The sequence below is a fragment of the Centruroides vittatus genome, unplaced genomic scaffold (assembly GCF_030686945.1).
Source record: "Centruroides vittatus isolate TY-2023 unplaced genomic scaffold, ASM3068694v2 scaffold_3315, whole genome shotgun sequence".
NCBI classification, from domain to species: Eukaryota; Metazoa; Arthropoda; class Arachnida; order Scorpiones; family Buthidae; genus Centruroides; species Centruroides vittatus.
The window spans coordinates 963,413-988,546 of record NW_027122703.1 but is presented as its reverse complement, the minus strand read 5'-3'; the positions used below and the strand labels follow the sequence as shown (position 1 = coordinate 988,546).

The following is a 25,134-nucleotide window of genomic DNA, read 5'->3' as shown; positions in this document are numbered from 1 at the left end:
GCGATTTCTGAGTCACTGTAGCAGTCTTCTTTGGTGGGTTACTTTCGGAACACTGGATTGATATCAGCAGAAATAGTTTTATTATTTGCTGTAGATTTTTCGAACACGTTGTATTTTTGATTAGTCAAAGGAGTGTTTGACGTTATATGTTTTACAAAATGGGATATTTTTACTTTCATCAAATGACGTAGATTTGAGGTGAAGTTGTCCACAGAATTGCTCATTGTATTGGAAATGAACGGAAGTTGAGGAACGAACATCGATATATCTGGTTCTCCACCCAATATAGCGTTTCGTGTTGCTAGCCAAGATTTATTGTCTTCCTCAACAGCCCCAGACAAGTGCCTCGTTTTCCTAGGCGTAGAATCGACGGTATAGATCGTTGGCATAATTTATAAATTAAGAATGTGTTCCAGAAATACTGTCACGAAGGTAATAATGGCATTAACAAATATCTACTTAGCTAGAAACATAAGAATTCTGAGTTCGGTTCAAAGTTTAAGCTTGTTTATTGTAAGAAATGACGATAGTCTCAGCAGGACAAATTCGTATAAAATTGTTTGTTTTCTTCGCGTTAGTAATAGCAAAATAGAGGTCAGTTTTCCTTAGAAAGTCCTCCCGGGAGGTAAACCCCTCGGCAAATCGCCCATGTGTCGCGCTGCCGCTAAACCAAGCCTTAGGCAGAGCCTTTATGCAGACGTGAGAATAGGCGAAAGAACTTTTGGAATCAGAATTCGCACTCGCGATGCCGTTTATGCAGAAGAGGAAAACGGAGTTCTGGCATATCCACTCTCCCGAATTGGTGCACTCACAACACGGGAGTTCGGCAGCCTCGCGTTTGCGTTACGACTAAAATAAAATGGCGACGACGGAGCATGCCGACAATTTGTGGAAGGAGAAGAAAATGGCTCTGGAAGTTGGGAAAACTCAGGAAGACCACAAATAAAAAGGAAGGAAATGTTAATAGAGAAGTTTCGTTGGACATTCATCGGACTTTTCCTTCCCGCTTTTTCGTGAACGCAACCTGAAAGAAAACATGAGGTGAACTCCTGTAGGAACGTGACCTTGCTTTGCCTTGTTTTCTCTCTCGAATTTCTCCGACTGCATCACCTGTATCTGCACCAGTCATAAAAGGGAGAAGTCGTAAAGCGGGATCGCTGATGTGAGAGGTCGGACTTGACAAAAAAATTTTATTCAAAAATTTTTCGAAAGAAATAAAAAAAAAAAAAGATTGCTACGGATATGATTATATCCTTTCCCACGGACTGCCTTCCCGTTTGGAGGGGACACGTGGAATGTGTCAAGAGGAATCAAACGCAATAATCGCCATTGGACGTGGAGGACGGTTTTACCAAAAAAGGACGAGCTGCGAGGGGGAGGACCCCAAATAAAAGAGAAGGTCCGATGACGCGGCAAAAGAGTTCGTCCATATCGAAAGTTGGTCGTGTATGTGCACTCGGATACACTTCGCCGCCGATACTCCTTCAACAGCCAGCGACAAGAAGCTTAACAGTCGATAGCCGATGACCCCAAGTACCCACCAAGTGTCTCCTCCGAAAAAGGACCCAAATCAAGAAAGCGATCTTCAGGTAAATAACACGCGCGAACGTTATATAAACTCTCTCTCTCTCTTGCTTAACCACAGGTGACGCTTATCGAAGAAAGAGCCGCAAAGGCTATAATCTCCACATGAAACCGTAAACAAAGAAGAAAAATAACGAGCCTTTTTTCCCCATTGTGAGTGGTGAGGTGAGTTTTCTTTTGTGTGCTGTTTTTCTGAGGACCGTGTCGTGCTGGATAGGAATGTTTTTGAGGTTCAAAAAACGTTCCGGGTAATGCTTTATAAATCATACACCACGTTTTTTTTTTACTTAATTTTATTTATAATAGAGACATACATGCTAGACATGCCCAAAACACATAGAATATATGAAAGTCATTTAAAAAACGCTATAAACAAAAAAATCATAGGACTTCTTACCCACTCTACATTGCCATTGCTAAAGCTTATTTTTGTCGTGGAACTACACATTGGAGGGCAGACGCACAGAGTGTCACATGACCTGGCTTTGGCATCAGTTGCTCACGTGACTACAGCTCTGACACGTTTCCGGAAACTTTTTCTTGTGGCAGAAGGATTCGTTCTCTTTGCACTATACCTTGCAGGCATCATGCAATAGAGCAAAGTATGGTGCTTACATTAGAGAGGTTGTGACCATCGTTTTCAGCCCAAAATGTCTACGTCCGACGTTTGAGTGCAGTCATCTGGCAATTCTAGAAGGTTAATAATGGCGTTTGCTATGTCTAGCATAGCGAGTAGAAAATCGGTTTAAACTTCATTTTTTGTGTTTGGGTTAAAATTATGACGTATTTTATTAAAATAATGATTATTTAAGCATTTGTGAATAATAATGTAAAGAAACAGACGATTTTAATCCAGAAATTATTTAATTATTCAATTTTTTAGCAAGTGATGTGAAGTGCCTATAGAATTTACATATACCGTATATCTCGGCAGATAAGACGATAGATGAATCAGAAAAAAAGGCCCCGAAAATCCGGGGTTGTCTTATAGGACAGATACAAAAAAATTACATTGGAATTTATATAAATTAAAACCATTATAAAAAAACGGACAAACCGTAATTATTTACTACTAGAGAGTAGAGTATGTCCACAAAATAGAATAGGCCATACGTTTTCGTGAATACTCAAAGTCATTCGTTACTCGAATTCCCGAATCAGTGTGAATGTTTGCAACAATCGCAAGGCAGTGCCGCCAGATGCAAGAAAATAAAATTTGATGTCCTTTCAAAAAATTACGAATAGGACATAATTGCATATACGCTATACACTGTTATTATCCAGATGATGATTGCTGATCTAAACGAAATTCATGGCCATTGATAGTTTGGGAGTCGTCTTATAAGACAGATATATGCTAAACTATAAAATTCCGACGAAAATTTATGCCTCGTCTTATCTGAAGGTTGTCTTATCTGTCGAGATATACGGTATTTGTCTTCATAATAGCTTATCATAATTCTGTAGGAGTAGGTTTGTTTTTTCACAGCATCTTCTACCATCAACAGCATAATACGTTCGTAAATTTTCTAAAAATAATTTCCCGAGCTGCGTTCGGATTTACATAAGCCACTACTTCCCTCGACAAAAGTATGAGATAGCATGGTGTCTCATACCGTACGAAAAGACTAATTAAAAATTATTATTTAGTGTTATTAAACATCCTATAAATACTTAAACAAATTAAACTATTTTAATTCACTTTCGTTAGTAACATTCGTTGTTAAATGTGTTCTGCCATTTTTCAACAATATCCCATGAGCCAGTGCGCAACATGAACGTGTAGTGCAATGTGTTTTACTTGGAGTTCAAACGTCAAACGTGTACCTCTGCTTGCCGTACAAGTTTAAAATTTGAACTTCGGCCGCAACCTCTCTAATAGCGGTCATTCCGTTGGGCTGCTGTTTGTAGACATTTTCTAATGATTGTGAAAGAAATAAAAAGATGGCGGCGACGCCTGTAATGTCGAGTATCGTGATAACAGGATCTATAATTTTAAATATGCATTTCTAGAGACAAAAATTTAAAAGATGGGTTCGAATAGCATTCAAAGTCCATCCTTTATACATGGGGCGTTTTTTTTCTAATTTTGCTCTCTTAAGACATCTCTCTAATAGACGTGTCCTAAACAGATAGAAATTTTTTGGGCCAACGTGTACAATAAGAGTTATAAGCGAAAACTATTCTGCTGAGAGAAGAGACTTGGAGACAGTGATGCGTGAATCGTGTATGGTGTAATGCGCGCCAGAGCCCTGCCATCTGACGGTGTAAACTTGAATCAGTTGAATGCTCCTTGGTTACTGCTGTGATCTGGAGGCGTTTTTTTTTCAGCAGACTTCCGGCTTCATCTTAAAAGATGGGCACAATTCAAGCTTTGAATGAGAGAGTCGGCAACCCCCCAAAATTGTAGACCCCAGTGGGAACAAAAAAGTTAAAGGAATTCCCCTATGTGCGACCCTTCACAAGATATAGCCCTGTAAAAAATTACCTATGTCATTTCCGGTCACAGTGCCCAAAAGAAAAAAAAACACGTGCTCCTCTTTCTAAGGTCGTCTTTGGGTCGAGTTACACACAACAGTGACATGCTGGCACAGTGACCGTTTGATGCAGTAATGTCGATAAATATCACACACAGCCAATCAGAGTTTCATCTACAACACGTAATCTGTATTCTGTCAATCATACAAGTGTTGTAGATGAAACTCTAATTGGCTATGTGTGATATTTATCGATGCTTACTGCACTGTGCTGGCACATCACTGTTGTGAAACTCAACCCTTACTTGCGTCTCCCTGATCTGTCCTCGCTGCCGCCGCTGTCTCCCCTTCCACACGGTCCGCAGGCCACGTCTCCCACCTGAAGTCATCTGGAGTCGCCATCTCTTGCCTGTAAATACAACTAACTATTATTATTTTTTGTCTTACCTGAGCCAGGATGCAATCTCCAAACCTTGCTGGTCGCAGTCCACCCCTCTCCACACCAGACCACCACGTCGCTATGCCGGAAAACAATAGTAAAAAAGGAATTTGCCAAAATGTATAAAGTCAGTGTAAGAACAATTGACAATTACATTAAAAAGCATAACATTCATTATGAAAAACGCATGTTTGGTATTAATATTCCAATAGATAAACGTGGAAGATATTCATTAAGCAGCCAAGACCCAAATGAGCAGGGTTCCAGGGTGCTTCGCATCATAAAGACATGACAAAATAAGTCCTTTAGATGCTAAGAAAACACAAATCAATAAGAACTTTAATAATAAGCTTTCAGATTCTGAGAACCCAAAGATAGATTTAAACTTATTAAGCAGCGTCACTGCTGAGAACCTGAATGGTCGACAAGTCCCAAAGGGCTGTCAAGACCCGAAATGGTTATCAAAGCCATCGAAACAACAAAGTCTAACTTATCCAGAAAAGGTCAAGCGAATTGAGGCAGCTTTAAAAATGTAGATATTTGCTCAAAGAACTATTGATTTGAAGAGATAATAAAATATAAATAAAGAAATTTTTATTGAAGGTTTTACCATCAGCAGTATGTAATTATTCTTTTACAACAGTTTTAAAACAATTACACATTTTTTTGTAGGTGATGAGTAGTCCAGAAGAAACCCCCAGTCGAAAGAAACAAAAAATAAATCAATTAGGTGATGGCAAAGTAAAATCAGCACTCCTGTAATTTTTATTACTTTTGCTGGCATAATTATGATCTTTTGTTCTTTCTAGTTTGCACCAGTGCAGATATTGATCCAAGAGCAGCAACTTTTCAGCAACTCGTGAGAATGGAAGCGTTTGTAGATCATATAGATCTCATCAGATGCATTGTAAGTGAACCAAACTGCAAATTTGTGGTAGAGCCTTGCTGATTTGGCGAGTCTGTCAATGTGGAATCAGCACGGACGTTTTTGGAGATAGAGGGGCAAAAAGAAGGAGAAAAGGAAGGAGAACCAGTACAAGATGTGACACGGCCAGCAAATAGCATCAATGAACTCAAAGGATCAAATCTCAAGAACTATGATTTGTTTTGCGTGCTCAAACCCAAATGTAAAGTCTTGAAGGATGAAGGCTTTGTCTTTGAGCATTTTGGACACTATCCTGTCATCAAGTTGGATCTTGCAGTACAGGGAATACACTCTTACAGTGATGCAGTTGACCATTGTCTGGATATCATCCACAAGGCTTATTTGCAACATGAGTACTTGCGGAGGAGCAGAAATTTAGACAAACAGGATGCAGATGGAAACATAAGTTCTCAAAGGGTCTGCAAGAAATGGTGTGATGTTAAAGCCTACCTGGAGGGTGACATTTCCACCAAAGAGGTCAAAGTTACAATGGGCTTGAAAAACTTGACCCAGTACTTGCATTCACATTTTGGGCGAAAAGTAGTTCTGCTAGTTGGTGAGTTCAATGCTGTTATGAGCAGAGCAAAGTTCATTGTAGAAAGTACTAGAAACCGAGTAGGAACTACAGATGATTTCGGATTTGGTTATAGACAAGCTTGGTTGTGCTCTGAAAGGGGTACATGCTGAAGAACATGAGGTGTATGTTCTGCTTACTGGAATTGAAACAATATCAGGCCTGGATGCTTCCTCCCGCTTGGCTGGAGTGACAAAGTACATGTTTCTAGACAGTGATGAGTTTGTTGAATTCTATAGAGCATCTGAAGATGATGTTGCTGTCTTGTCTGTAATTTGAAATCCAACATGTTTCTTCCTCATTTCCAAGACAAGGAGGAAAAGGAGATCATGCATGAGATCAAGAAAACACTACAATTGCTACTACAGTGACAAGAACATTCCAGTATATTCCCTGTGGAGTATGCTTCATTATCTGCAGAATGGAAAAGCAGAAAGTCACTGGATAGCACCTAAAGTGATAACTTATATTGAACCACTACTCGGATATCCATCCATTGCTGCAAAAATTTTGCAGCTAGCCAGGAAGGCAGCTGGAGAAGAAATAGTTGCAGTTAAAACCATTGAGATTGTTTCTATACGAGATTTGCAAACACTGGTAGGAAAAATGCCTCCTGGTGCAAGCCCCTGTATTGATTTAGTTCTTAGTTATCTCAGGGAATTCAATTATACAACACTCAGACAAACAAAATGGTAAGTACATGCTGAAAGTAGCAAATGAAGAAATCAGAGGAAAATTGTTGAAATCATAAAAAAATCCTGCTGCAGTTATTGCAGGTTTTGATTTCACTAAATTAACCAGACTGCCCATGTGATGTATGAAATCATAACATCAGGAGCATCTGATGAGAAATTTGTAGAAAATTTAAAGAAATGGCACAAAATCTTCAGAGAACTTTGTAAGGGATTTGAGAAATTCATGAAACTTGATATAAATGAGTCTGCGGTAATGCCTGAGGTGATGATTGCCCTTAATCAAGTGTAACAGTTAAAGCGCATTGCCTCTGATCATCCTATAAAGGATAAGGACAGAAATTGCATCATATCAGGCAGACTCAATTCCTGGATGACGATTGAGCATCCTGGTAGTAAGAGCCGCTTTATCGTGATTATTGAGTTGAAGTATAACACCTTCTGTTACCAATCACCATCAGAAGAATGGTGATTGGTAACAGAAGGTTCCTCTCTCTTTGCCTTGAAGAAATTCTTGGTGAAGCGGGCGGTAAAAAAAGAGTACATTCAAGTACTAGAAGACAAAGATTTCAAGCCAACAAGCTACTTTCTCATTGGTTTACCCATGAATTCTAACTGCTTGGCATCCCTGAGTGGCTTGCTAAATACAACAGATTGTACAAAGGCCATGTCCCTCTTGGCAACTGGGTTTGAAGACTACAAGAATTGTCGCAACCTTCTCAAGGAAGACAAGGAAAAGGATAAGAAGTAAAAAAGGAAGAAAGTGTGTTTGTTATCGCTCTGCAACTGTAATGCAACAATTGCATGTAATACAGGAATGTAGTAACATTGTTTGGAAACATACTTTTTTTTTTTTTTTAATTGGGAGAAGGAGATATTGGGGAGATTTAAAATTTGGATTTTTTTTCCTTCGTTTTGTGAGGTTGGGAGTGTCCAGAAATATTATCGATATTTTATGGTAAAAAGTGTTATGGGATATTTAAAAAAACCCAGTACACAAAAAAATTTTGATGGTTGAGGTGTCAGGCTATTTTATGAATGTTAGCTGTGCAATGAAACAGTTAAAAAGAATAGAGAAAATCTATTAAATTTTATAATTAAATTGAAAAAAATATGTTTTTGAAATTAATTCAGATTTAGAAAACAATACTCTGTAATTGTATTTAACATTAAAAAAAATATATGAGTATTGTTTTCTAAATCTGAAATTATATATATACATTTAACTTATTTTAAAAAATATATAAATTTATATATATATATATATTTGGCATGAATATTAATGCTATAAGAAACTTTTTTCAAGATAAGACTGAAATCGCTCATTGAGCGAAATAAAAAATGGCCACGAAGCAAGATTCACATCGTGGCTTTCATGATATTTGACCATGACGCATTCTGGTTAGGTTAGGTTACTCGGACAGGTTGAAATTGGTTCGAATGTTTTACTTACGGTACCTAATGTTGATTGGGTATGTGCAGTTCCCAGAAATGTTTTAGCTGTTGTTACGAGCATTAATCCATCAGGTGTCAATCAGTTAAGAAACAAGGATCTTCTTGATCGACTTTACGCCCGTAACGAATTTACAATTTCTGACAGTAACTTTATTAACATTCAGGACATACCCTCAACTTCATTAACACTTCATTCAGCATCCACGTTAACATCTGGAAGCAAGCAAGGGTTTATAATGAGTCACTATAAAAGATACTGTATTGATAAAAAATGTAAATGTCGCTTAAAAAACATAAAATGCAACTCAAAATGTCACGGTAATAGTTCTTGTAAAAATAAATAACAAACATTCTTGATTCTCATAAAAAAAAGACTGATTTATTAATAAAAGTTCCTGACAAAGTAATTATTTTTAGTAAATTAGTTGTTAGAAAACATTGACATATCGAGCACCGCATCAGATTTTCACAATGATTACATGTTGTTGAAAAGTAACCAAGTAACCTAACTAACCTTACCAGAGTGTGTTGTGGTCAAATATCATGAAAGCCACAATACGAATTTTGCTTTGTGGTCGTTTTGAATTTGCCACAATGCGTTGTGACTTTTTTTCACTCAATGAGCAATTTCGGTCTTTGAGCCTAACATATATGTAACATAAGATAATTTTGTATGTAATTTTGATTAGTGAACAAATCAGAAATTAAATATTGACCCTATTAAGAAAATTAATGTAGGGAAAAAAGAGTGATGAATAAATATGATCATTTTAAGAAGGAAAAAAAAAACGTGTAATTTTAATATAAATATATTTTCACTTTACTTATTTCAGCTTATATCTATGATAACACAATCTTTTTTTTTCATTAATTAATTTAAAAAATAAAATGTTACAGTTTTGTCATAGATTTTGAAAGAATACTGAATATTTATTTATTTTTTTTTAATATAAATCAATCATTTATATCCAGAAAACAAATATGTGATATCACCATCAAACAAATTTTTTCTATAGAAGACATTTGACTTACCTGAACTATGCCTGAGACATGCAGTTATTGATCTGTGCTCTTCTTCTATGTTGCATCTTAAATACTGTAAACTGCAGTTCCATTTTCCTTTTTGTTTAGAAAATGAACACATTGTAACATTTTATTTTGTAAATTATTCAAAATACAGTAAATTGATGACTTTCAGGATCATTCAAATATATAACTTCTAAAAGCAGTAATATTGATTTGAGTTGAAAACAAGAACATATTTGACATAGTTGCATTGCAAAAAAAAAAAAAATAACTTCCAAATCTATTTCTTAAAAACCAGAATAAAGTCAAAGAAGCCTAAATAATTTTCAAGTAACAATTGTATATCTACTACAAATTCTAATTTTTTTAACCAAGACAAAAATATTGAAAATCAAGTAACGTATGCTATACTTAAACATTAAAATGATTTTTAAAAGATAACAAAGTGTTAATTTATTATGCTATTTTCAAAATTATTATTGGTAATTATTGCAAAAATGTATCCTAAAGCTAAAAAATAAAAGTTAAAATTCAATTTCACATGATATCTACAATAATGTTTTTATGTAAGTTAGGTTTGTATTTCCATATGAATATTTACAAAGTAGATACAAACTGCTGTTTTGTACCCTTTTTGTGACTATTCATCAGTTCATTAAAAGTTGAAAATATATCAACTATAGGCAAACTTCTGTTTGTTCAACCAATCAACTTTACACAACTAGTGTTCAAAACCTTTTCAACCAATTGTGTTTAACTCAATTTGTATCGTAACACGTCAAAATGTGCACAACATTTTGCTTTGATTAATGTTTGTGCATTGTGGTTTTTATGACGGTTTGAATCTAGCTTTAGTGAAAAGCTTCTTGTATATAATTCAAATGAATAAAATTTAAAATATTTGCATTTATATTCATATGTGTGTTTGTAACATTTACTATTCTGTATTCTGCATTGACTTCTCTCATAACTAATCAAGTCAAATCATGCTATAAGTTACATTTTCAAATAAAAATCTAGATGATTAACAAAGTCTCAAGGATAAAATTGTTGATTAAATCAAATTTTGACCATACAATAGATTTGGGTAAGTACAAAATAATCCTTTTTAATAATCCAACTAGAGACAGATGGTTAACTTAAAAACCGACAAATGACATTAAAAATATACATACAATTGACTCAGACCTTTTCTTGGAGGATTTGACATCAAGAACACAGTATTAAAAATTCTTCTCAATATCAATCAGGTACCAAACAGTTGTATTTATATCCATCTGTCAATTGATGGCTTCGTTACTAATATTTTGTCTTTTATAGGTAAGAAATATTATTATTATTTATTCATTGTTGTTGTTTTTTTTTAATACTGGTAGATGCTCTCTAATTTAATTTAATTAAGGTCATTTTGTTCTAATTTTTGAATTGTTTTGTATTTATTACCAAGAGTTTTGTATTTATTGTTTCTTTTTTCTCCCCACATCATGGAGTATATCCACTTAAAATAAATAAAATAAAATAAATGCTTTTGAGCAGTCAACAAATCTGTTATTTAGAATTGTGCCAAACAACTTCTGCACAGTCTGCAGGTGCAGCATGGCAGGTCACAGCTTGACTGACATTTAGTATTGCTAAACAATTGATACACTGCATTTTAACATCAGTTTAACTCTGTACAATGTGTACCACAGACAGTTATCAAAATCAAAGTAAACTTCAATCAGACGCAAATATAGTTGAGGCTCTAATATAAATTGAGATGACTTTTTTGTCCCTTTAAAACTGGGAAAAAACACCAACTAATACTCAGGTCAATATAGTAAATTAAAATACAATATAAAAATATAAAATCATTAATTGTATAGTGTATATCACAATGGTGTCCAAACTTTTCAATTGGCAAGCCAAATTTCACATAAATCTTAGGTAGGTAGATCACAAATATTTTATACATTCCATATACACTAAAAGTTGGCTATTTCTAGCATTTATAAGGATGTTTCAAATATGTTAACAGGATGCCACAAACAAATTACAAATCATTGCATGCTGCAGACTTAATCTCACCTAGGGGCCATAGTTCAGCTTCCACTGATATATATAATCAAATAAATCAATGCAAGCAATGATTGAATGCATTCAAATATAGTTATTGTATGTACTGTTATTAAATTTTGAGGATAATTTAACAAATTAGTACTGCTTTTCACTATTCATGACTGGCAATACTTTTTGATTAATGATTATTGTTGATTAATGGTTAATAATCATTACTCATTATTATTCTTGTATTAAAAATAATACAATGTAGACTTATTTAAGTTACAAGTATCACTAATGTATAAACATTACTCATCAATTTTTATGTCAGAGTATAAACTTTAGTTTATATCTATGGGCCATCCATAAATGATGTCACTCTAAAATTCAACACTTTTAAGCTCCCTTTTCTCTTTCCCTCTCCATATCATTTATTGTCACATTATGACAAAGTCCCTTACAAATGATGTCACATTGGTTGTCACCCCTGACAAAGCTTTTGCATTATTACAATACATTGCATCAATTATGTAATGGAAACATATTAGCATAAAATGATTTATTTACACTTTTATTAAAATAAAATACTATATGACAATAGCATTACAGTAATCAAAATTTTATTTTTTATTAGCAAGTTATTTCACTCTCGTGAGTTTATAAGGTGTTCTTCAATTAACATAATGGAAATATTGCAGGTATGTGCATCCTTGGGGATGCTTTGTCCTGTCATGTCAATGTTGTCACCATTTATCCACTCAACATCTTATGCATTATATTCCCTAATAAAGAAATTCCAAACTCAAAGTTGTTTTCCTCCAGTCCATGACAAGTGTTGCATTTACAGATTTAGAAAATTTCATCAAGTATCATTTCTCTGTTTCCTTTTTCTTTGGTAATATTCTAAAACTAAACTTTTAATTTTTCAAAAAGTTCAATATTTCTAACAAATCTAACACAGTAAATAACTGTTTAGTTTGTAAATATAGTAGGTGTGCTTGGTCTCAGTCTCATGTCTTGATGGATATCAAACTTCTATGTTCTGTACAGTACATACAAAATTAACTTGTTTAACTCAATATATCTTAAAAACAAACCTATGACAACCTATGGCTTCATTATAATAGCACAATAACAACTGAATAGGGAGAATGTGGTAATAAAAATTTCTCACTATTATAGTCCAGAAAGCATGCCAATCATTTTACTATGGCTGTAACACATAGTTTACTACAGCAATTTATTTATACACTAACTGTATGATACACATTTACTTTTTGTTATCTTTAGTGTTCTTATATAAATTTAAGTAAAAAAAAACTATATTTTAAATGTGACATATTGTGTTAAAAAAGCATGATTGATACTGATAAATGGTGAATGTGAAACATGACATCACATGAATCATTTGCCCCATCCTTGTCACATTCTGAATTACCCCCTGCCCATGAGGGATAACATCTAAATTTATGGACAGTCCTATATAAATATATGGCTTTTTAATTAAAATGATTTATTAATTAAACAGCTTACCGATTAATAAATTGAATAAAAATTAGAATGAATTTTATATTGATATTATTTATTTTATGTAGCAGTCAGTGTTGTGGAGTCGGAGTCAGAATCGGTAAAATTCTTTTGACTCCGGCAATTCCAATCCCAAATTTTACTGTTGGTAAAATGTAAAGTATGAAAAATACTTTTTAATTAATTAGTATCTAAAGAAATTTCTTAGAAAACAGACACTTTGATAAATTTAGATATCAAAATATATTCACCTATAAAGGCCATTTCACACCAAAATTTTATGCACATCTTGCACAAAATACTCTATACTTTCAGAGAATAGAATAATTTAAATGAATAGTTTCACATTGCCAATAAAGCCGTATTCTCTATATAATGCATGCCAAACTAGGTATGTTTGTGCTATTACCCAACAAAAATTACTTGACTGACTTTGCATTTATAAAAAGATATCTTAAACTTTATTTTATACAAAGTAGTGTTGCCACCAGGCCGGTTTTCACCCGAACAGTCCGGTTTTTAATTCATTGTCTGGAGTAATTATTAATTTGTCCGATTTTCGTTGACTTTGGTTATCGCCAGTTTCGGTTTTCATCAATTTATTTCGCAAAAACTTTGTCTTGGTTTTTGTCAGTTACCTCAGATTTTGTTGACTTTCCCATGTGACCTTGCTGCTAATTTTGCGAGCTATTATTTATTGTGACATAGTCACAATAAATAATAGCTCGTCTGTAATAATAGCCAGGCTGCAATTTTTAATCATATTTTTAAAAATTGCATGACAACAAGGAGTACGCTTAGTGTTCAGAAGATGCCCTTCAATGTTTCATCTATTATGCAATGAAAAAGACAAGCCTAACGAAGATTAACTACCTGGGGTGCACACAGTGCCTCTCAAAGACCACCGATGTGGCAGGGACAGTATACATTGGCGCCACGAAGCGTGTGGTTGGAATCAGATGGAAGGAGCACCAACGGGACATCCAACACAACGGGTTGAGTTCCATGTCATTATCTATTTATGCATCTGATCCGGAGATCTTGGCAACTTCTCAAACGCCAAGCTCATTATTACAACTTCATATGTAGACCACGTCAAATGGTTGGAACAAATTGAGATCTACAAGGCCTACAACACATCTTCATCCATCAATTCCAGAGATGAAATCACCCTTTCTTTAGCTTGGCAAGCCCTATTCCAAAAAGATGATTGAATTTCTCTTCTACATTAAAGGATCAGAATACCCATAAATAACAAAATTACGGAATAACAACACTAATTTTTTCTTCACTATTCAACCCTCTGAGACCAACTTTTGTTTGTATAAAATACATAAGCCATTTTTGTAAGAAGTAGGACATTACGTAATGACTTTAGTTTACGAAACCTAGTATGCACGTGACTCCTTTCTGTTTTTGAATTTCGCAATTCGAAATATCGTTTCAAACGGCTGGTCTTCGTTCTGATTAATTGTTACAAACAATTCGTAGCTTGAAGGAAGGACCCAGGAGGGATCCGAAAACGTTTGCTCGGATAGTTATTTGTACTTCATGCCAATTAAAGGTTTATGAGAGATTAATTGCATATTTTTAATTTATTTAATTTAAAATATATGTTCTCTGCCTCAGATTAGTAGCATCTTTCTCCTGTACATCATACTTTTCCTTTAACAATACAGTCATGCCGGTCATCTATCTTACACCTTTTGGGGGAAAATTTTTGAATTGAAATAACATGATTTCTGCTTTACATTGGTAAATATTGTATAGTTAATCTAGGCCTCCTGCCCCTAAGGTTTCCATATCTGGTCTCATCTTTCATCTATCTAACTCTGTTCTCGACATTAAAGAAAGACAGACAGATTACAACAGTACAGGTGGACAACAGTGGGAATTTACAGGTTGATGATAATTTTTTCAAATTGCAACCCAAATATCTTTGAAATTTGGTCTTAAAAGTTCTACCATGTCACTATGTTGTTTAAACAAGAACACAAAGTGCAGAGACAATAATAAAAAGTTTATATGACTTCAAAGTGCCAAGCATATCTTTACCAAAAAAGAAACTCCTGAGAAAAAATTTTTACTTTTATTTTGGATGTCATAATTTTTGTTCAGCATAACATTTTTTATCTCAGATGATTTTTTGGATATCAATTGTTTTTGACAAATTAACTTTTTCACTGCCTTTTTATTATAACTATTTATTATTGCTTCTATAACATAATTTGGTCTTAAAACAGTCAATAGAAACACAACAAAAAGAAAAAACCGAGATCAGAATTGAACTGCAACAAACTAAATGAGGGAGTGAAAACCTCAATACGTAATTAATAGGATTGTTCCAGCTTATTATTCATCTGTTTTCTTCGAGCATGATTGTATGCATTAGTTCAAGATGACTGGTATATTTTTCCAAAATTAATATTTTAAAATTCTACAATATACTTGATTTTAGTCAACTGTCGGTTGGAAATTAACTACTCTTGTAGTAGCCAGAGCGAGAGAAACTATTTTGCAAACCAATTTATTACATTATTCATTAATCAAATCGTTGTTTTTTTCATTTATTGTATTTAAACCTTTTCTTTAAGAATCAACTTTTGATAATTAACTAATGAAAGTGGAATGTGATTGGCCAACGAAGATGTATGTTTCTTTATGTACTCGAAAGTTTTTCCAAGGTAAATTCGTTAAATCCATTTTTTGATTCTCACCATCAATTTTATTACAACTTATAGAGAAATTTTAGATAAAAATATTCGGATACCTAGTGGTATACCAGTCATGCTAGGATTCCTTATGAAAGGAATCGTAGTGGAACAGGTTGGAGTCACACATTTCAAATTTGCCGGAGTTAAAATCAAACTATTTGTTTACCGACTCCACCACACTGGTAGCAGTAAACAAGTGCAGTATACAAACAAATAAAAATACATTAATAAATAAAATTCAATTTGATAAAATATTGTTCAATAAAATTTAATAAAATAAAATGTGTAACATTTTTTGTCAATAAATATATTTTTAAAATATACTGTGTAAAAAAATATATAATACTTACTGTAATAAATCCCATATAGTTGTAATTCGAATAGAACAATCTAGATGAATATGAAGTTCAATCTGAAAGAATAAGAATAATTTTACAAGTTTAAGGCCTTTGTTACACTTTAAAAAAAAACCAATAATTCTAATAATGAATTTGTCACTCTGGCATGTCAGACACATAAACAAGCCTCTTTGAGAAAAAATTCCCTCAACAAGATCTGAGGTTGCTGGAACGCAGCATATATAAGAGGAAAATTTTATTCTCACGTACTCAACACTGAATGTCAGGATCAATGTTGCCAGAATACTTTTAGCGTTGCTCAAATGTGTGACATAAATAATTTTAAATGTATTAATAATTTTATTATTTTATATTTTTCCAAAGCTTTCACTATCAAGACTATGATGAAACCGAGACACTCCATTTTGGTCTCGAGATTTCACATATCTAGTAATCTGTCTAGTAGAAAAGCAATATTATAAACTTATTATCGTGAATAAAGTTTGAATAAATGCTTAAAAGTGCCACACGTTTTGTCTACAATCTTTCTACAAATTATGTTTTTATTTCTCAGCTTTTGCATTCCAAAATCATCTTTTCATAGCTTGTAAGTCAGCCTCATCTACAATCTAAGGTTGTTAAGTATAGTTATATACAATGATTATATAGTTTTTACATTTAATATTGAAGTCTAGCATATCAAAATATTAAAAAGTTGAATTTATTGGCATTATAATTAGACTACACTTTAATCATTAAATCAAAGAAATTAGAACTAAAAATAAGCAGTTAGGCCACTTTTAGATTTTAAAAATTTAGCTTTCAGATATTTATTTATTAAAATTTGGACTTTGTTATTACATATATAAAGTCCAGCAATTCTATGTATTTATTTACACTTAAAAATCAAAAATTGTGATGTCATTGTTATAAAGATTTAAAGAGCACAAGATTTTAAAAAATTCTTTTTTTAATTTTGAAGAAATATCAGTTTGAAATGAGTTTAATATCTTGTGGCCCATTTTATAAAAATGATATCAATGCAGTGAATTTAACCTGGAGATGCATTCGATTGATGGAACATTTTTAAAAAACGCAATGTTTATGTTTGACCTGAAGAATGTCCGGCTGAAGGATCGAAAACGTTAGTCATTATCACGGAAATAAGCTACCGGAGAATTGTTTAAAAGGTTCTACAAAGAAGGTTCGGAGCTATACTGAAGTACTATGCTGCCAAAAGTTGTGACCAGCCTAGCATATATGGTGATGAGATTTTAATGAGATTGGTTTGTCAATGGTAAAAAGTCTTAGTAGGTAGTGGTGGTCTGTGTAAATTGTAAATTTTCTTCCAAACAGGAAATACTGAAACTGCTTAACAAATATAAGTTTAACGTGTTTATTATACATTAAAAATACATAAACGTGTTAAAATTATAATATATATATTTGTATTTTAGGATAGCTTTGCTTTTGTTTTTGTTTTATTTTATTTTTGTATTTAAATTAATCTAAAGAAGTTATGTTGCATCTGTTTCAATTTCTGTGAAACTATATGTTATGATTTAAATTGTGTGTTTGGAATCTTTTAACAAACTTTTAAAAAATTGTAATTCAAATATTATGTATATATATTAAGATGATATTTTGAAATGTCAAAAGTATTTGTTTGTACCTGTCCCTATAGAGTAAAAGATTTTTACTCTGTAAGTACAGGTTATATACTGGGTAGCACCATATAACCTGTACCTAGTATTATGCAAAGGTTTTATTTTCATTCTACAATTTCTGCATGGGTTCATGCCACTGTGAGTTATACACATGAAAATATGGTAATTACATAATAAAATAAAAATTTATACATAATTAAATCACAAAATTGAAAAAATTATAACTATAGATCTTAAAATTATAAGCTAGTAATTTTTTCTTCTCATATTCCTTATAGAAAATGTAAAATTGCATGGTATAGTAGAAGTTATTTTCAAATTTATAAAATAGATGAGGCATTGCTCAGTCAAAAAATAACAACAGCAAAGATTAAGATTATTAGATTATTTCATAAATGTAAATCAAAATGTAAATCAAATACTATTCATTATAGTATTTGATTTACATTTACAAATGTTATCTTATGTAAGAATTTATCACACCAAGTGCCCAATCTAACACATTTTAAAAATTCTTTAAATTGTGTACAGTAGAGGAATAAAGAATTTTTAAAATGTGTTAGAGTGGTCACACAGTGCAATAAACCTACGGCGGTTAGCAACACGCCGCTTGACCACCATCCCCAACCTATGTGATGCTAGGAATGAGGCAACTCACTTTTCTGAGTTGACATGCTTCTGTCCAGACTTTCACCTCACTGCACATTCTGAACATTGTTTCCACGGTCAATGTAATTGTAACCATTGTATATATTTCTGTAAAGTGAACACATGACAATGACCATTGGATTCCTTCGTTGCCCGGTATCATTCCTCCAGAACGACGATGACGACACTACTCGTGGATGTAATCGGTGACTAACATAACCGATTTTCTTCTCAAGAGGTACGGCCCAACGGACTCCTCAAACCCTTATGTAAAATAACCTTTGTAATTATATAAATCAAAACTCTAATATAACAAACATTACAATGAAAACCATATGAAGAGTTTGTTATTTCAGCTTACCATTGTCATGTTTATTGCATGGTACTCAGATGGTATGAAATGGCACACTTTCAATGGTCAAGTTGAATTGAATTGAAAATACGATACCTTAAAAAATTTAAGATATCATATTTTTTCCTAATGTTAACTCTAAGAAACTCCATTTAAAGCCAAATATCAAATGGTAATCTGCCAACAAATAAAATTTCACAAAAATACAGAGCAAATATTTAAACTAGGCACCCTCAAAAACCTCTTAAAACACATTTTGTGCTCACTGGTAACCTTGTATTATGTAATTTTCCTATTTGAATGCCACTATACCAGTGGTCCAATAGAAAGAAGGGACTGTTGTGGAAAAGGGAGTGAAGAACTTTGACCAAAAGTAGCAGTTGATCTGCTCCCAGAAGCAAGGAAAATCAATGACTACTAATTAATATGGGTCTACTGTTAATATTTGAAAAGTGATCTGTGTTGGATAGGTTGTGATGGTCCCACATGTGATTGAAGCTGCTAACTTTAATGTTCAAAAGACTTCATATGACTTGTTTAAATAGAAAAACCTTGTAAAAATGCTAAAAATAAGTGCTTTTATATGAGAATAAAGTGTTTATATTTTTGCAACAGGTTGCATAAACTATGTGGGAAGTATGTCTCATAAATATTGTGTTTATAGAAAAATTATTGGACTGCAGTTTGAAAAAATTGTGGACCTATAAATTCCAACTGTTGTCCATCTGTATGTCTATCTGTATGTCCTTCCTCAATTTTGAGAAATCAGTTAAATAGTTGAAACTCGAGACCAGTTGTAAAAAACTTAGGAGCAGGAGACCCAGATTAATTATATAGGATCTTCAGGTTTGGAGGTTTGGAATGGATGTCACATTACTTCGATTTAAAATTTTTCCCTAAACAAAGTTAGATACATGCTATTGCTAACAGGAAAAGTATGATGTACAGGGGCAAAGCCACCACTAAAAAAATTGAGAACATTGTGATGAAAAGTTGCAGGCTGGAATTATGACAATGTCACAATAAATAATTGCTCGTTAGTATTAGTTTGGTTTATTTTGTTATGGCAGCACAACATATGAGCAATCTACCTTTGGATTGGAAACTGAACCCTATGGAACTGAACCCTATGGAAACTGAACCCTATTTAGGGGTTCAGTTTCCCATAGAAAACCCTAAGTGGCCAGCCCATTTGTCATGCCTGAACCCACAACTAACGACCAGAGTTCAGTGATTTTATGCACTCGGCTACTGGAGGACACTTTTTAAATTCTAATAAGTACAAACTGTTCAGAAATAAAAAAAAACCCGAGTTGTTAAATGTGGAAAATTAAATACTTATAGACTTTTCACAGAGTAACACATTCCATTCCACACAAGTGTTATGTGCTACCTGTCTCAGTAATGATATAGCATGTTTATTTCATGCCATATCATTGTTGCAGTAATTAAGTGAATATAATACATATTTTTTAAAATTATATCCTTTTTTATAAGAATTATATTTAGTTTATTATTTTGTTAAATTTTTTGCAAAAATATGGTGCTATATATAAATCAGTAAATCAAATGTAGATAGAAATTAACTGATTTACAGAAATCCAATAGATATTTTAGGGTGGGATGTATGACATTATCTAATTTAGAAGTATATAAATGTAAGTAATTTAAAAGTGTGTAAGCGTAACTGCCCAGTTTGACAGTTACACTTACATACTTCTAAATTTGTTGAATGGCCTAGTAGTATATAGCAAACAAACATCCTCATTTATATATATATAGAAGATAATTATGATTTAATAATATGAAAATAGTATAATACAAAATGTTGGTGATATAGTATAATACATTTATGAATTGAGAAAGAATGATTAGAGCACAAAATGCAGATTTAAAAATTATTCAAATTAGGAGAAATTTAATCAAATACTTTGTCTTACCATTTCTAATACCAGTCAAATATTTAGCTAGTAATGTGATATAACTGACTTAATTCTTTGTTAGAAACTGCACTATGACAAGGCAGTTTGATTAGATAAATCATGTTATGATGAATATATAATCTTGTTCATCCGTTGAAAATATGCTAATTCATTGTCAGCCATGTCAGATGCTGAATCACTCCAAGATATTTAAAAGTCTTTATCATCATATCAGATAATTCTCCAACACATATTGCTTGTGTATATCTTAACATATAACTAAATAAATGTAAAATCAACTGTCTTGTGATATTATTTATTAAATAAAAAAGATAATATTTCATAAAATACAGGCACTTTTGATATGACACTTATCTTCTTCAGGCAATTGGATTAGAATAAAAATTACAAATTTAAAAACAATTTAACATATGTGGGCAAAGCGAACTAAAATGAATCTACTATAAAAAAAAACGAAAGTGTCAAATAATTTTATTTATAATTGAAATAACTGCTAGATTTTTCAATAACACAAGCATTGGATAACATATTTTTAAACTTCTATTCCTTATTCAACATTTAATATGATCACTCTAGCACATTCAGATTCATGAAGAATATTTCCAATACGGTAGTTAAAATGGATGGAATTGTCTCAGCAATATAATGATTAATGTCTTTGATGTTGCTTGATTTGATAAAACAAATATATATAAAAATATAACTTATACTGTTAATATTTACCTGTTTATTAAAAGCCTCATTCCTGCTTTAATTACAAAAAAGTTATTTGAACTTTATGAACAGTAAAATTGATTCTATAAAGTAGAAAGTAAATGCTGGAGATTGCAAACATGATAATATTACAATAAAATTAACCAAATTATATCTCGTTTATATCTATTAGCCTATGGTAATTATACATTTTCTTATACAACATTTCGCTTACTGTTTTTCTAAGAACCTATAAATGATGGTAAATGAAGACTTGCTATATATGTTATGATTATTATAATTTCATGCATATAACCCATAGCAGTATAATCCACATTGGCATATATCCCATAGAAAATTGATGGAATGGAAATAATACTTTCCCATAATCCACACTACTATATTTCCCACATAACCAAGACATTGAAAGCATATACCAATATACAATCAAGAAAGTACCATATCAAACATTAAAAAGCTGTTCTTTATATTTTAATTCTATTGGAAATTTTAGATATACAAGAGAAGTTCATGTAAAGATCAGAATTTCTTTCAGTAACTGTGTATTATTTGTATACTTTTATATCAATCATGTTGTATTCACGTTAATTTGTCTGTATGAACATTCTGTTAGAATAGCATGTTGTTATAGCAATTATCCATAAATTACATAATGCTATTTTTGTACTTTTTAACTATTACTTATCCCCTGTAACACTCTGTAATACTGTTGCATACCCACCCAGAAAACTACATAATACATATCTTCAATCAACTTCCTTAATTGTACTAAAAATAATACATAGTATGGGACACTGAACATTATGTTATTTTATTAATTACATTTATAATGTTCAAAGCAGTGACAAACAGTACAGTTTGCCATGCAACACTTTAAACAAAAATGATTTATTCTGTTACTCAAGGGTTAAGACCCTAGCATTATGTAATGTTTTTGTAATCATCTCCACCCTCTTGTAACACACCATAATGATTGCAGTACTAAATCCAGTGCATCTCTTGCTTATTTTTATAATTTCCCAGACAGACCCAGTGAAAATGTTGTATGGTGTATTATTATTCTTTTCTTGCAAACAAAGATGTCAAATTAGCAGAAATTTTGCAAAGATTTACAGTCCAGTTGGAGAACAAACTCTGAAGAAGACATAGATGTATGAATGGTGTTCATGCTTTAAAAATTATAAAGATGTATATCTATATAAATAAAAATGTAAATGTTCGTTTGTTCAAAATCTTGAATCTCCAAAAGTTCTTCACCAATTGCTTTGAAATTTTGACACAACATTGCACATGCGTGTTTTTATATACCTACTATTATATAGATGTCAAAATTCCCCCTGCAGGGGAGAGGGGAAAAACTAAGGTTTACCATGAAGAACTCGGCTTCTATTATACTATTTTAGATGCAGTTTTTTGCATTTTTGATTACGTTTTAATAGGGTACGTAAAGAGAATGTACACTAAGAAGGGATTTTACAAAATTTCTCCCTGCGGGGGAAGTGTTAACAATGGAAGTGCTAAGAATGGAAGTGTTAAGAGAAAGCGACGTGCAAGATTTACAGGCGCAGATGTGGTTTTTTGTAATTTTGCGGGAAATCAAACATATTTTTAGATCCATCTAAAAATTTTCTAATTACTGTAGTTGGAAATGGAGACCTAATTCTTGCATTCTGTGAAAACAGATAAGATTGGCTATAATGTAATGATCTTAATCTTCGCTATCGTTACTTTTTGCCCAAGCAATGCCAGGCTTATCCGCTAGTATAATATATTGAAAAAATTAGTATTTTTTAGCAGATTTAATATTTAATTATTAAACATCAAAAATTAAGTCCTGATAACAGAAAGTGTCTATGCAACAGTATCAAATTTATAGTGATTAAATTTGCATTTTTTTTTTCATTGAATGAAAAATTATCTAATCTGTATACTTTAACTGATACAGTAATTGATATGCATTTTATATCTATTCACTTCTTAAATATAATATCTGTCTTAAATTTATGATAAAAGACTATATCAATGTCATTTAAATATTAATAATTTACAGTTTAAAAATTAATTTATTCAATTTTTCTGCTAAACAATATTTTGGGAATGAAGGATTTATTACTTTTAAATATTATTAGGGCAAAAATAAAAGAAAAAAGAAATGAAATTTAAGAATTTTATTTTAATTAACCAGAGGCATAGTGAAGGATGGAGAGGAGCATATATCCAAGATGCTAAATGTGAAAGTATATAGTAGATAGTAGATAGTAAATAATTAGAGGGAAACGATATACAAACAATTAAATGCTATGCTAATATTAATATTGAAAATAATTAAAAAAATCCGTTTTATTCATCAGCACATGCTATTGAAACAGCCCTACACAACAATACACAGTATATTGCCTCCAGACATCATAAACTGTCTTTATAATTAGCATAAAATTAATTTAAACTGTTTTGGATGCCAAAACAGTTTTTAATTAATATAACACATTTTAAACCTTACCTTCAACTGTTCTAAACAAGCATATTGTATTTAGAACAACTAACAACCTGGGATATTCAAAACTCTTATTATACTAATTAAAACAATATAGTTCCCTGTTTAAATAAGTTTTATGTAATTAGTTAATACAAATCTGTGGTATAAATTATGTTAACTTTCATTTACATAATTTTATCAGAGACTAATGATAAATTATTGATTTCAGTTAATGACTTATAACATTCTTAAAATAATATGCATTACCAGTTTTACAGTAAAGTAGGCCTACATATGTTAAATTATTATAGGGCTTTCTTTAAAAAAGAAAAAATAGAAACATCCATATGTTGCTTATATCAGAACCATGACAGCATGAGACTTCATATAAATAATAAAATTAATATTTAATGTATACATTTAATCTTTCAAATATATTTGACGACAATTATTTGAATTTTAACTACATAAAATAAAGTTATATAATATGAAAAAAACACATGTAATTGAGCAAAGACAATAAAGAAGGTAACAGATATAGAAACAAGAAAGCAATTGACCTATAAACTACTAAAACAAATTAGATTGGTTCCTTACAATAAAAACAATTCAGACTATTTGTAACTTTACACCTTGGGACTATGAACTGTAAATTTACATTTTATAGTCATAAGGTGTAAAATTGTAAATATTACATATTAACTATCAGTAAGAAAAATCAAGGACTTATATAACTTTATTAAGTCTTGACTTTAATAAAGAATATAACTGTGAATTGACAGTTTATTATCAGCCACGAGTTATTCAAAGCTTACACTCTCCCACAAACAAGCAATTCAAACTAAACGATAATAAACAACGTAACAAGACGCGAAAACAATAAAGTATTATAAACACGAGATTGTTTCTTTATGACGTGAGAAATTCAAACACTAACAATTGTGACGTAACGCTTCGTAACTACGAATCGTAAATTTAATTAACACAGCCCTTTAGCAACTAGATTCAAGCTCAAAGTCTCTTACAAATCGAAAATGAATATTCTTCCTACAACACAGCTTAAATTTATATAAATCACTTACTTTGCTTCTAACGTGAATTGTTTTTGGATTCATTTCACTAGTCACGTGCGTCAGCCACCTGTAAACAAGTGATCTTTTCTCTAACTCACCACAACTAGAAAAGGAACGTGTATCGAGCAAAGAATGCAAGGCCTTTGGTCGATGTAACTGTAGTATTAATTATAACTCGGATAAATTACGTATATCTGTGTAATTATCCTGTAGAATTAGTCGAATAGATAAGAAATGGTACGTGGAGTAAAACGTGTAAATTTTATTTTATCTTTTTGAAATTTCTGTTGCTATTTATAAAAATTTGAAGCCGTGTACAGTATTTACTAATGAAACCAGATTTTTTTTTTCTCCTTGTTTTATATTAAACATTCCAAACTTATTCCAGTTTATGTACCTGCGTTGTGTCACGTATAACACCGGGAGTAAAGTTTACATCCTGAAATCGCTGTAGCTTAACATTAAATACG

At 32.0% G+C, this 25,134-nt stretch overlaps 1 long non-coding RNA gene across 2 annotated transcripts; it reads right to left on the bottom strand.

Annotated features, from left to right (window-relative positions):
- Positions 1–8,334: 8,334 nt before the first annotated feature.
- Positions 8,335–25,074, bottom strand: LOC136988603 (uncharacterized). Of its 2 annotated transcripts, none has more exons than XR_010882788.1 (3): positions 25,062–25,074; positions 15,804–15,865; positions 8,335–8,359 (listed from the first exon to the last, which is right to left on the bottom strand). It is a non-coding gene; the product is annotated as an uncharacterized lncRNA (long non-coding RNA). The 2 variants fall into 2 exon arrangements; XR_010882787.1 differs by lacking the exon at positions 25,062–25,074 and adding an exon at positions 24,674–24,867.
- Between the last annotated feature and the right edge of the window lie 60 nt (positions 25,075–25,134).